This window comes from Channa argus, chromosome 20 (assembly GCF_033026475.1).
Source record: "Channa argus isolate prfri chromosome 20, Channa argus male v1.0, whole genome shotgun sequence".
NCBI classification, from domain to species: domain Eukaryota; kingdom Metazoa; phylum Chordata; class Actinopteri; order Anabantiformes; family Channidae; genus Channa; species Channa argus.
In genome coordinates, this window is record NC_090216.1 from 1,818,872 (window position 1) to 1,833,136 (window position 14,265).

Consider the following 14,265-nt stretch of genomic DNA (forward strand, 5'->3'; position numbering starts at 1 on the left):
TTCACATTTCTCAGAGGACTCGTGGCTGCACATACAGCAGCGCTGTCTCATTGCATGGACACAAAACAGAAAGGGAAGCAGACCCTGGTGTGTTTTGAAAACCCAGTGGACCTTTTCTCTTTCCGGGCCCAGCTGCTGGAGGACACAGACAGTGTGGAGCAGGTAAACCTACGGTGGTGGGGGGGCTGCTAGCTTGTTAGGCAGGAGCTGATGCACATGGCTGCGGGTGGAGTTTTGGTGCTTCTGTCCCTTTTTGTACATGGATAAAAAGTTCTGGCCAAAGCTCAAAGATGGCGTCTGCATCATTTGTGCAGATGCACAGTAGAAGGACATGTTTTGACTGAAATCGCAGCTCCCAGAATATGTTATTCACTGTTGGCAAGAAGGCAAAAAGCTGTGGCTATGAACCGGATTCATGCCACTCGCAGCAAGTGAACAATCTCTAAAAGCTTTCAGCTCTGATCTACACCTCAAGCCCTTCTGTTAGGACCAATTCCACAGCACCGCACTGATCTGAGGAGATGAAAAGACTGATGTGGTCTTAAGTCGTGAAGCTCTGCCAGCAGGAGTTGGTTTTTTTGTTTAGTTGTTTTTTTTCTGCAGTGTGTTGGTTTGTGAAAAACAGCTTCTTTGAAAAACAATAATTCAGCATTGAAGTGTTCAGAGTGTCTTAAGTGAGGCTGCTGCAGACATGCGTCGGACTGCTAATAGCATCTGTGTGTGTGTGTGTGTGTGTGAGAGGCTTCAGAACAGTAGCAGCCTCTGATTGCATCAAGACTATTTTTACTCGCACTCGTCCGTTTCCACCACCGTTGAAATTGATTCCCCATTATTGTGATTAAGCTGAATTCCTGTGACCTCTTCAGGTGAATGAGAGAGGACACAAACATCAGGTTAGAGCAGCAGATCAGACACACAAACACCCTCCTGTGCTCCACTTTCCTACTTTAATGCAACAACAAGAGCAGCAGCTGAGCTCTTCTTGAAGCCCCCATTTAAACCTGATCGGGAATCGATGTTCCTCATGTTACAGAGTTTTATAAAGCAGGATGCATCAGAGGAGCCAGACCTACAGTATTTTACACTGTCATGCCTGAACTGATTCCTAAAGAGTCCATGAAATGTTTCATTCCGTTTCCCAAAAGCAAAAGTGACTCATTCATTTTTCCTTTTTCTTTTTTTAAACCTGTTTTTATGTTTGAGAAAAGCAGATTCTTTCAAATCCAGATAGTTTCTTTTATGGTTGTTGATAATATTTAGTGTAGTACACAAAGCCAATACTCAAGTATAAGTGCTTGCATATTAAAGTACTCTACTTCGAGTAGAAGTACCATGAAGTAGTTTCTCTGGATACCAGCCCTTATACCTTGCTGTCAACTTTTTTGTTGTTATTGTTGTTTATTATTATTATTATTATTATTATTATTATTATTATTATTATTATTATTATTCTCTTGTTTAGTGGCCATTATCACTGTTTTGACTGTAACAAAGGTGCTTTATAATAAAAGGTTTACATTTATAGATAATGTATAGATACGTATTTTAAACATTATCGAAGGTACTAAAGGTGCTGTGGATGATGGCTCCATTTGTGCATCAAACCTTCAAAAAATGTTGCTAATAATTAATAAAACCTAGAGAATAGTGACAGCAGCAGGTAAAGATGGAGAGCAGATTTTAACCCTTTGTGTCCTGGCAGCTGCTCCATCCTAATATTTAAAAGTTGGCCATATTTTGTATTGGGATTCTGTAAAGTAAGATTAGTGAATAAGGCTCATCCCAGTTCCTCAGAAACAAATGTGATTAGGTCAGATATGTTTTTTTATTTGCTGTATAACAGAACAACAAATGACAAAGCCCAAAAACATTCACTTATCAGCACCAATCAGATCACGTCCGCCCCACGTTATTTAGCTCATGTTACCTTGCGTCTAATTCAGCTTCTCTGCTCCTCCAGTTGTGCACTAACACATTCATCCCAGTGGATTTAGGAAAACCTACAAGCCTAAGACTGATTTAAAATCCACATGGAGACACACAGGCACACATAATGAAATAATAATGAAATGTAATTCTTCATTTGTCCTCGAGGGGAATTGTCTTTTTGCTTGCTTCACCGCAGTAGGGAGTCTGTGTCTTCAGCTTCCTGCTGCTGCACAGAAACACACCAGGATGCAGAATGAGCCAGTACGGCCCCCAGTGCTAAACTGTGGAGTTTATCTTAGTCCACTGGTTTACAACTGGGAGGTTCCATTAGTTTGAGAAGTGAAACCTTTTACCAGTTGTGTTGATCACCAAGCTTTTTTAGAGCCAAACACTGTGTGAAACCGCAGAAGGACTCAAGTCCCAGTTTTATCTCCTAATCCTCCTGTCGATTGTCTCTGTGAGGCCGACGCAGGCAGACAGAATCTCTGCAGTGGTGCCCGTGAGCATGGTTTACTAGCCTGCCACCTCCGCCCTGGTGTGTTTCAGACCTGACTAATGGGATGTATGATGGAGTGTGACACCAGTCACCTGTATCTCCAGCAGCTGCTGATAGGGGCCACTTAATTTCACAGTGAACAATTGATCGGGGAGACTATTTTGTTGTTGGTCTAATGGGTATTTTGTCCTCTACGCCAGCTGAAACAGATTGAGAGGAACTGCGAGCACATCACACAACACCTGCCTCACTATTTCAGAGCAGCCATGAAAACAAACTGAGCTGAAGCTTATGGATGTAGAAATCAGCCGCCTGCTGTATGTTGTGTGGGATAGCAGCTCTGACTCCAGACCTCTGGACTTGTCCTCTGGTATCTGGCACCACCACCGGTCCTGTAAATTGTAAGATGTGGCGCCCAGGGATCAGACTCCATGGTAACCAGGTAAACACCCCCGGCTGTGCACATGATGGTAAAGAGAAGCTGATTCGTCCAATCAGAATACCTCCCCCCATTAGAACCGTCCCCCTGCTGCCTAATTTGTCCCTTCAGTCTGTCAGTGGCTTTAATGTTGTGGCTAACTCTGGTCTGACATAATCAATAGTTGCTTGATATCACGTGCAGAAAATTTTAAGTGTTTATTCAGTTTCAGCAGATATCGACTGTTTATTCCCTGGTTGCTCAGCAGATGGAACTGTCCTATGTTCCTATGTCCTCATGCTGTCTTGTGGTCCTGATGTGCTGGTAAAGGGTGGGGTTCTGTCAGCCTGTGGTTTGGGACGGTGTGATTCACGGCTCCTCTGAACACAGCGCTGTGTTGTTGGGAAAACATTGATGGGTGTTGTGTTTGAATGGTGGACTAACTGGCAGTGTTAGGCTCACAGTGCAGTGTGAGTGTGTATTTCTGCGTGTTTACTTGATGCATGATAGATTTGTACATTAATAGTTTACCGTAGTGGTTATAAGACTCGTTTGGTGCAGTCTGACTGGCTTAAAGGTGCAATTTCATTTCCAGTTTATTTTCTTTATTACAAGACAAAATGAAAAACCTAAATATTTGCTCTCCAGATGAAATAAAGCAAGCTGTAATTTCTTTTGTTAGTCTGACTGTGGAAATAATTATGACTGTATTAAGGGACTAAATTCATTTCCTGGTTCCTTTTTAACCTCTCAGCTGAGGCATTAATGAAGAATATAGGTTTTTATGAGGAGCTTTACAGAAAAAGAGAGAGGAGAGAAGGATCCAGTGTGTTTGCACAGCAGAGGCTGATCACTAGACTGACAGGATGGAGAGTCGACAGATGATTCAATGAATTCCCCTCCCAGTCCCTGCAGTATCACAGCAGGCCGTTAAGCCTGAGATTTAGGATTTATCGCTCCCCTCGCTGAGGAATAGGGTGATTGGTTTAGAGTCCAAGTGGGACCTGATGCGAAGCGAAAGAGAGGAGGAAGAAAAATATGGACGAATAGAGTCGACACAGGGAGGAGAGTGAAAGGAAAACAGGAAATCAACTTGATAGTCAGACCTGAAGCTCGAATGTGAAGGAGTCATCAGTGTTTAGATCAGCTGATCACACATCTAAACATCTGGCTCAGAAAACCCACCAGGCACTGCAAGCTGAAAACCACCCACGTCGATTCACCGACTGTTATTCAGCCTCCTCGCTGACGTCCAGGCTGCAGCACGTGTGAGCGACTGAAAAAAGACAGAAGCAAATCAGGAATAACGGTGCCGTTTGTAAAAGAGGATGACAAACATTCAATAATCTGAATAAAAAAGAGAACTTTTCTATGAACTAATAAACCTGAATCTAATAGATATTTCATGAGTAATGATAACAAAACCACCGAACTTTACCATAACCCACATGGTGGACACAATAACCTCAGGATGTTTAGGTAAAATGAATCATTTGCATTCATTTCTTGATGAATAGAGATCCTGCCTTTGAGTGCTTGTACTCATAAACGTTCTTTGATACTGCGTCCACCACCACGTTAACCAGCTGAATACAAACTCTGCTGGTTTAAGATTTAGTTACTAACACTCACTCATGTTTTACCTTCATAGTCCTGTGTAGAGTCTACAGTCCATGTTGTCCACGCTTCTCCCGCTGGAGTCTCACCCTAAATCTGTGCTTTGATCTTCTTCTTTTTTACTTTTTGTTTTTGCCTGTTCAGCGAAAGTTGCTGCATTTATTAAATACCAGTCGCCGCCATATTTGTTTTCAACATGAGAGAATTTCTGTTTAACTACAATGGAATGATGAAAATTTGACTGTCCAGCAACTACAGCAAAACAAAAAGTGTTTGTATTAGTACTCAGTGTTGGCAAGTACTTAACTGTAAGTACTCATTCTGTGAGATACACACATAGATATAAATATATCTATATTTTCAGGTGATCTCACACTGATCCAAACAGAATTAATGTGACCAGAATGATGCTAATCTTACACGCTGCACCTCTAATTACAGTAACTGAAGGTGACTCAAACTTCCCACATCTGGATTTTAGCAGCTGAGCAGTTTTTTTTTGTTTGTTTGTTTTTTTTATTGAGAGATTTTAGTAAGAAAAAACACTTTTTTATTGTCTTGAACTACATCAAACCACTGTGTCAGTGGACAAACCCTTCACACCAACAGATGAGCCATGATGATGAGTGTGGTTAACCAGCCCAACCACCCACAGCGGCAAGCATCTCTAAATAATTAGTAAAGCAATAAATGCACCATCACAGCAACTGTTTCTCCTCGTCTGTCACAGACTCTGGCCCCCAACAGTCTCTGCAGCACAATAAAACCTTTTGTTTGCCTCTGTGATTAGTTTTCTCCATTTGTTTATCGTTACTTCCTTGTAGCTTATGTAAAATCCTGTTTGGCAATAAACATGTACAAAGGTTGCAGGGGTGGAAATACAGAGTGTATAAATACTAATATCTCCAATGGACTCAATCAGAAATATCTAAACAAGTTGTACTCAGATACAAGGCCATAGAAGTACTGCGTGTACTGTACCAGCACCAGGGAGTACTTCACAGATGGGGAGTACTGTGTGTCCTGTCGTACCTGAAGAGACCCACTTTGAACCGTGTCAGATCTGCATGGCAGTTGACCCTGTGACCACCCACGCAGCCAGATGAACTGCCGTACGCGTCACCAGATACAAGAAACAGCAGATTCTCCCTCGACCCGTTTCCATAGCAACCCCTCTCACCTAAACCAGCGTCATCATCTGTTCGAGGTTAACTCAGCATTTCAGAGCTTGTTGACTGATCAAGGTCTGCGTGAGTGAATAAAGTGTGTGTGTGTGTGTGTGTGTGTGTGTGTGTGTGTTTAACATTGGGCCCTCGCTGGTGATGCTGTGTGTACATCCCTGTACCCTTTATATTATGTACATGAGCAAGAAAAGAGACCATCTGTGGCGTCTCAGTGTGGGCGCATGTGTGAGCACTTGCACATTGTGTGACAGCATTTGCTCCACTTTCTGCTTTTGGCTGTTTACTCTGCTTTGGTCACAGATGAGCTCATCCAATATTTAGGACATCAGTCTCACCCGGCCTGGATCAGCCATCCCTGATTGCAGCTCGTGAAGTCTCTTGTGGCTGGAGTTGGTTCTTACCTTCTTTCTTTCTTTCTTTCTTTTTTTTTTTTTTTTGGTGAAACAAGCAAATAGTGTGTGTGGTCAGATGGTAACAAGGGGTGGAAAGGTAGTCAGAACTGAAGGGGTGGTAGTACCAGGAGGCAAGATGGCTGATGTTGAGCTACAAGTACCTTGGGACCCTACAGGCAAATGGTAACCGTGAAGAAGTCAGGCAGGACTTGTGTCGAGCACAAGCTGGACGTCCTAAGGCATTTGGACTTGGTGATTTGGTTTTTCTTTTTTATCTTTTTTTTACCTCTTTGTAGTATTTTGTAATAATATGGTTTTTCATTTTGTTTTTAGGACTTGTTGGCTTTAAAACTTTAATTTAAAACAGAAGAAAAAAGTTTTCATCTGTCTAGTTTTGGTCAGGGTTTCATTTAACTGACCTCAAGAAATCGTAATATTCACTTCAAACATAGGTTGTGACCCAGAAGCCTTGATCATGTCGTGGCATCAGGTTGACTAAACAATAACCGATAACCTGAACCAAGTCAAAGAACCCAGAGAGTCACACCAGGCAAACCTCCTACAGGATGTTAGTCTGCATCTCTTTAGGGGGTAGACAACATTTTCTCATCATGAAAAACCTTGTTTGTATGTTTTGTTTTTTTGGGGGTAAAATCACAGGGGCAGAAATAAACGCCGGCCCAATTTGAGCCCTGGTTATACAAACTGGATATGTAAGAAACCAATTACCCCTTTGAACAAAGGAAAATAGAAGGAAATGCTAACATATTGTGTATATTTAGAGTAAATTCATGCCATCATGTTTCTTCATGATGTATCAGACAAACCCCGGATCTGGCTCTGAAGAGCTAATGCTAAATGTGGGGACCATTTCCTGTTAAAAGCACTTCAGATACATAATGTTCTCAGCCATGAAGCCATTTCACATGCAGCCACCCATTAAAACCAGGCAGCCTGATACACTATAAGTGTCTCCATGGCGACTGTGCTTCGAAACCGGCACACAACGGGGGGCCACTTTGGAGACTGTCCGCTCCCTGTGATGATGCATAATCATGGTGGACACACATCACAAACCTGGCGAGCGTCTCTCATTAATACTTGAAAAGATACTGCAGTGTGTGAAGAGATGCTCCACTGTCTGAGTTCTGCAGCCTCTGAACAAAGTGAAGAGACTTGATTAGTTAAAAGCTGCTTTTATGCAAATGTCCACAGAAAACTAGACAAAAGTCGTCGCATTTGAACTTTTCTGATGGTCAGAATTCGCCAAAGTCGGTCTTCAAATGTGTGCGATAATGACCGTCATCGTTTGAAACTTAAACAAACTGCCGGTGCTACTTCGTTATTGTAGGGACAGGAAAAGCGTCGTCCACATGTCTGGAACATGCAGTGCTCTCACGTCCATTTGCTATAATGGTCCAAACCGTTTGGATAAACACACTTTGAATCCACATCACGTTGCCTTTTTCTCGGCTTTATTAAAACACCAGTTGGAGAATCACTGTCTCAAATCACTACAATGTACAGTTGAATAAAATGTCTCATGCTTTTACTTTATGCCAACAAATCCAATAAATCGTGGCTACTCTGTAGAGACAGAGGCAGATTTTAGAGTTTATCTCTTAAATGTAAGGAAAAAAGACAGAGCTCTGTGGCTCAGATGAAGAAGCACAGAAGTTACAGCGATTAAATGTGATTAATTGATTCAGTGATCATCGATTGTCCCCCCTTTACCAAACCCCCCACATGCCATCAGAGTGAGTTAGCGTCACTGCAGACTCACTGTAAGACCTTTTTATATTTGCATAAACTTTACATTTGTTGTAGTTATTTATTACATCGTTTATTTGGTTTTAATGGAAGTGTGAGGGGGTGTGTGCACGAGTAAGAGGAGAGAGTGTAAGAGTATTTAAATGTGGAATTTATATATGGGATTGGAAAGGGAGGGGGGAACATTAAATTATATTTGTGCAAGGGTGGGTGGGAGTGTAAATGTATATTTAGGTGTTTAAGGAGAGCCGTTGTAATTTTTCTTGGATGTATGCAATGACAAAAAAGTCCAAGTTGAACCTGAACCTACACCAATGACTGTTTTTGGTTTGTCCATCCATACGTCCCATTAGTCTAAACGCGATGTCTTACGTGATTTCAGATTTACCATAATGTAGATTAGGATTCAAGGATGAAATTATTCCGTTTTTAAATGTCACTGTGACATTGTCCTGTGAAATACGATCAGGTCGTTGGATTAGTAACTTAATACAATTGCATTTAATCATGTAATTATATAATGTTGTTACATGTTACTCTCCAAAAGTGTGTGTGTGTGAACTGTAATAGCCCCTGCACAACATCTGTGAAGTCTCCTCTGAGTTTGTGCATTTGGCGCCTGTGGGGACGAAGGACGGGAGGAAGAGGTTCCTTCTGCTCCAGTGGCCACATTCATCCACACGAAGATGGAGATGAAATCTGCGAGGGAGAGTAGAAAAAAGCAAACAGGAAAACTCTCGGGGGAGAGGAGGGAGGAGACGGGGATTAAAGGACATAGATGGACGAACAAATATGTTTGTGTTCGCTCTGCTCCATCGCTGCCTGAGATGATTCATCCACATTAGAGCAGCAGGATGTGTCCTCGCTCTCTGAAGCTCACTCAGGTGAACCTTGTAACGATCCTGCGTTTTCCCTACTTTCCCGTGCGCCCTCGTACAATTTGTCAGACAATTTGGTTCATCATAATGGCACCGTGTGTGCATGTGTGCATAAAGGCTGCACTGTTTGCAGTGAAGCTCGGTTACACGTGAACTGCACTGCTCGTGCAGCTCTGACTAGCAGTAGCATGACATTAGTCCACTCTGCTCCCTTCTGCTCTTCTACTCTCTGCTACATTCTGCAGAGCCCTTGAGGCTGATAACTAAACGTAGTTATCGAGCACATAATTATTACGTTCAGACTACATTCACGTGTCATGACATCTTGCTGCACAGCCACACAACGTCTCCGTCCCCTTCACGGCTTTGTTTACTCAGACTTAAGTTATCGCAGCGGGTTGCTTGTTCTTCCACTGTGTGACAAAGTAAAAGCCACAGAGAACAACAAAACTGCTGTTTATCCCCACAGTGCACTGCGGCAGTTTCCAGCGCGAGCAGCCCACGCACATATGCATACACATGCAGCAGCGTCCCCACGGGACAGACAGTGCTGTCCTGTTAAGACGGAGGGAGCGAGTGGGAGCAAGATGAAGGCAAACAAAAGAGTGACATTCATGTTTGCCGTTATGGGAGGTTAGTGGGAGGGATGGAGAAGCACTGCTGCTTCTCTGTGTTGTGACCTTTAACAGGTCTCACACACACAAACACACACACACACACACACTCTCTCTCTCTGTTGGCTGAATGCCGCAGCTCATATGTGAGTGTAAATATCCAAGAGCAGCTGATTTCCGACAGGCCGTGAATTCCCAGGGCTGTAAAATGTTGTGCTTGATGGTTCCTCTGAGTGTGACTGAAGCTGAAAGGATGATGAACTGAAGTGTAGATGGGAATCACTGCTGAGCAACGGCAGCAGATACAGATTAAACTTTAAAGTCACCAGTTGTGAGAGGACAACTGAAATCTTATCTAAGGAGACAACGTCACAGTACGGGGGGAAAGGAGGTAGGAAAGGGAACATTATAAATAGGAAAGGTGGAAAAAAGAATGGAGAAAATAAGGAAGGAAGAGAAATGAGAATGAATAGAAAATGAGCAAGACAGGAGAAAGGAGGAAAGAGGAAGAATGGAGAAAACATGGCAACGAGGGGGAAAAGCAGGAAAGAAGAAACATGAGAGAGGAAAATAATGAAGGACACAGGATGGGAAATAATTGAGAGAAGGAGGAATAGAAGAAAAGAAAGGAGGAAATAAGGAATTCAGAAAAGAGGAAAGAGGGGAAATAATGAATAGGAAAAAAACTAAGAACAAAGTAATGAAGAAATGGAAAGTGAGGAGAGAAGAGAAAGGAAGAGAAGGAATGGACTAAAGAAGGAAAAGAAAAAGGTAATAAGGGAGGAAAGGAGCAAAGGGAGGATGGAAGAATGGAGGACTGGAGGATTGAAAGAAAAGGAATGAAGGAAAATGATGGACAGAGAAAGAAAATGGAGGAGGAAAGACGGAGAGAAAGAAAAGATGAAGCAAAATGAAAACGAAGAAACGTAGTAATTGGGCAGGAATCATAAAAGCTGAAAATACTCTTAGTACTATTAGTACTTCAAATGCTGAATTACAGTAAATGTATCTAGCTCCTCTCCCCATCACTGCGACCTGTGCTGAACAAACCAGACGAGGCTGAGCTGTTACCTGGGAGGGGGGATGGGGGAGGGGGGGCAGAGCCTCAGGTGGAGGCCGTGTGCTGCTGAAAAACGTCAGCTCTGATGTGGGAGATCCAGACAAGCATTGTCTTATTTGTACAAGGCTGCTGAGCAGAGATAATACGAGCGCTCAGGGGAGAAGTGTTCTGTGAGTTACAGCTTCCTGTGTAATTAGGTCGGAGTACGTGGGCTGCCTGCTTCCATGGAGGCACGGCCGACCCGACTCCTACATGAAGCCAAAAGATGCTGGGAAGCTTCCGAAAGGGGAAATGAAAGGTGTTGAATTCCAGCACAGGGGGAGGGAGGAAGGGGGGACCCGGGAGGTTTAATGACGGGGCGACATATTGAGAGGTGTTACATAATCCTGCTGTCACGTCGTATCTGAACAAAGATGAGCAGGCAGAGAGACGCAAGGAAAACTGCCACGAGAGGTCGAGAAAAGCTGCAAATGGGTTTGTTTGTGCTGCAACTGTAGCAGCAAAACTGGTGCATTTTACCTGCTTTCAGACTTTCTACAGGTAAAATGACTCCGTTGTGACGGTGCTGGAGTGATTAGCGTTGTCCAGTCGCGGCCAGAAGGTCCCCGGTTCGAATGCCCACCTGGAGTGGACATGTTCCCCCTGTGCTCGTTAACTGGTGTGAGTGTCTCTGTGTGACAGGCTGGAGACCTGTCCATGGTGGACCCCGCCTCTTAGGACAGGCTCAGGCCCCCCAACACCATGTGACAAATGGACATGTGCCCATCACAGTGGTAAACTTTTGATTAACGTGAACAACCCAGAGCTCCGGAGCAATGACTGAAATACTCTGAACATTCAGGTCGGAGGATGAATTACTCAACAGGTTCAGTTAGTGGCACTGTATTTGTTGCTTGACCCAAACAAACTGGAAACACAAGCAGTTCCTGCAGGAATCAGTCGTGTTACCTGCAACATTTAATTCAAACTGTGAATTCTGTGCACGTTAAACCCTCAGAAAAAGTGGAATTGATGTTTGAAATGGCAGAATTTCAGGTTTTCCTTCAATCTTTCTGGCGTAGTAGGATTTAAGCTGTAGCTTTTTGTCTGTTTTTATGAATATACTTTTTTACTTATTCTCCTCTTTCTGTGTCTCATGCTTTTGCAACAAGACGCAGGACTTCGACCTCGGGCAAATGCGTCCAAGGTTAATTTGCCCTCCTGGTTTGTGGGCATCTGTGAGCATTAGGAGGGCATCTGAAGGTTCCCAGTGGGATTTAGGGGGGAAGCAGTCGCCATGGAAACCAGACTCTTTTTTTTTTTTTTTTTTTTGGTTTTCCATTTCATTTTTCGCAGTCTTGAGTCAGAAGCCGCGGCATCTGCTCACTAACATTTGGTTGTGTTTACGTTCAGATCAGCCACGACTTAACACACGCGCTTCACGATAGCGGTCTGTTTGTCTGATTCCTGCATAAAGACGCGCACAGACGGGTGATCTTTGCATTGCGTGGACTGCACCAGCAGATGTCCGGCAGATCGGTTTTTGTCTTTGTCCCCTGGCGCAGGCCGTTCATGCAGTTCACGTGTGTTTGGCCCACGTGGGCTTGTTGAGCGCTGCCTCCATCATCTGATGCATCCCGTCTCCGTCCTCTTCTACCTCTACCGTGCTGTTTGGTGTCTTTAACTGATGAGTCCTCCTGCTGTCATCCTGTCCCTGACTTTGTCTCTCAGCGCCTGATAGGAGTGTGGTGTCAGCAATAGTGTTGCATGGGTGCAAAAGGTGTGTGTGTGTGTGTGTGTGTGTGTGTGTGTGTGTAAAAAGATTTATTTTGCCAGCAGCAGCAGCAGCATTTGTGGTACAGAGAAGCTTTGTCATTGTCACTGGTTCTGCACACGAGGAGCCTCTATTGCTTCCTCAACTCCTCACCTGAATCCCAGGCCTCTGCAGAACAGTCAGAGGTCGTCTCTGGGATTTCGGTGTGTAGTAGGCGACGTGTGCATGGAATAAATGATTCCCTGGAGTAAAAGCTACCACGCTGCCGCCAGCTTCAAACCACCTAACCAGACCAAAGTGAAGCCCTAAATATCACTGCTGCTCCTCGGCCTGCTCTTCCAACAATAATCAAGAGCTTTTATATCACACGACTGCAGATAAAGGAGGATCTGGGTTATGGTTTGTAATATTTATGGGTCTGTGAGTTTATGTAACTGGGAGATTTGCTTCAGTTCCTGTAGGTCTGCTTAAAAGGCTCCTGTATGTTTGCTGCAGTGCAACTTCCTGTGAAAGTTGAAATATTAGTGACCACCCCACCTGACAAACTGACATTGATCTAAACTTAAAATCATAATATATGAACTTTTCTTCTGAAAGGAAAAAAAAAGTTCCATGCAACACATTTTTTTTACATTGGGTGAACTAATGTAAAGTTTCCTGAACTGTGAAATGCACCAGGCTGTGTCGAACTCCCACTGGTGTAGAAACATCTTTGCTTCCTTCATTGTTCCTTGATTGTTTGACGTTCACTCAAACACAGTCTAACTCGATAAAAGCTATTAAGATTGTTGAGAGCTGAGTAGGATGCTATTAGAATTTTCAGTGTACGTCATCGTTTTTTGCATTGCACTCAAACGTACAGGTTGCAGGTGCATCCATTGTTCATTTGATCGAAAAATGTTCCTCAATGTAAAATTGTGAAGACTCTGAAGATCCCACCATATACAATCTATAACCTCATCCAAATACTCAGGATCACGAGGAATCTCTGTGCACAAGGCTGAAGGTCAAAACTGGATGTGTTTGACCTTCAGGTCCTCAGGCAGCACTGCATTAAGAACAGGCCTGATTCTCTACTGGACATCACTGCATGGACTCAGCAACACTTCCAGAAGTCACTGTCTGTGAACACAGTTCACTGTACAATCCACAAATGTAAGTTAGAGCTGTATCATGCAAAGAAGAAGTGAACACGATTCAGAAATGCTGCTGTGTTCTCTGGGCCAAAGCTCATTCAAGATGCTTTGAGGAAAAAAATGGAAAACTGTTCTGTGGTCAGATGAATCCAAATTTGAAATACTTCTTGGAAACCATGGATGCCTTGTTCTGCTGACTAAAGAGCAGAGGGACCATCCAGCTTGTTATCAGTGGACAGTTCAAAAGCCTGCATCTCTGAAGGTGTGGGCAGCTTACACATCTGGAAAGGCTCCATCAATGCTGAAGGTTTTAGAGCAACATATGCTCCCATCCAGATAACGTCTCTTTCAGCAAGACAGCGCTCACAGTGATCACAACACCATGGCTTCGCAAATAGTCCGGGTGCTGAACTGGCCTGCCTGCAGTCCAGACCTTTCACCAATAGAAAACATTTAATGCATCATAAAACAAAACATCCGGCATCAAAGGCCCAGAACTGTTGGGGATGGGACAACATTCTTCCCCTAAACTCCAGCAACTGGTCTCATCACTTCCCAGATGTTTACAGACAGTTGTTAAAAGAAGAGGAGATGCTGCACAATGGTCAACATCACCCTGTTCCAACTTTCTCGATGTGTGGCTTCCATCAAATTCAAAACGAGCTCATATTTTACATGAAATGATAAAATGTCTGTTTCAACATCTGATATGTTGTTTATGTTCTATTGTGAATAAAATGTGGGTTGATGAGATTCGCATATCACTGCATTCTGATTTTATTAACGTTTTAAACATCATCCCAACTATTTTAAATTGGGGTTGTATTTGTGATTTGGATTTGATGATTAGGTTTGGAACAGACAGTGACTGGTAAACTTGAAGCTTCGCCTTGTGGCTCAGCTTCGTCTTCACCACAACAACAATGCAGTGTATCACAACAGCACAACGTTGGCATTACTGCTGTCAATCTCACGATCCCACGATACTTAAACCCCTTCACTTGGGGCAGTGACTCAT

At 43.4% G+C, this 14,265-nt stretch overlaps 1 protein-coding gene across 6 annotated transcripts in view; it reads left to right on the forward strand.

Moving 5' to 3' along the window:
* The window catches only part of aatkb (apoptosis-associated tyrosine kinase b), a 48,447-nt gene that overhangs the window by 9,316 nt on the left and 24,866 nt on the right, over positions 1 to 14,265 (forward strand). Inside the window, exon 1 of one of the 6 annotated variants that reach the window (XM_067487742.1) lies at positions 140 to 162. The exons of the other annotated variants lie outside the window; for them this stretch is intronic. The gene's annotated coding sequence lies outside the window, so the exon portion shown is untranslated. Of the gene's footprint in view, positions 1 to 139; positions 163 to 14,265 lie in introns of those variants that run through there. 6 annotated transcript variants of the gene reach the window in all.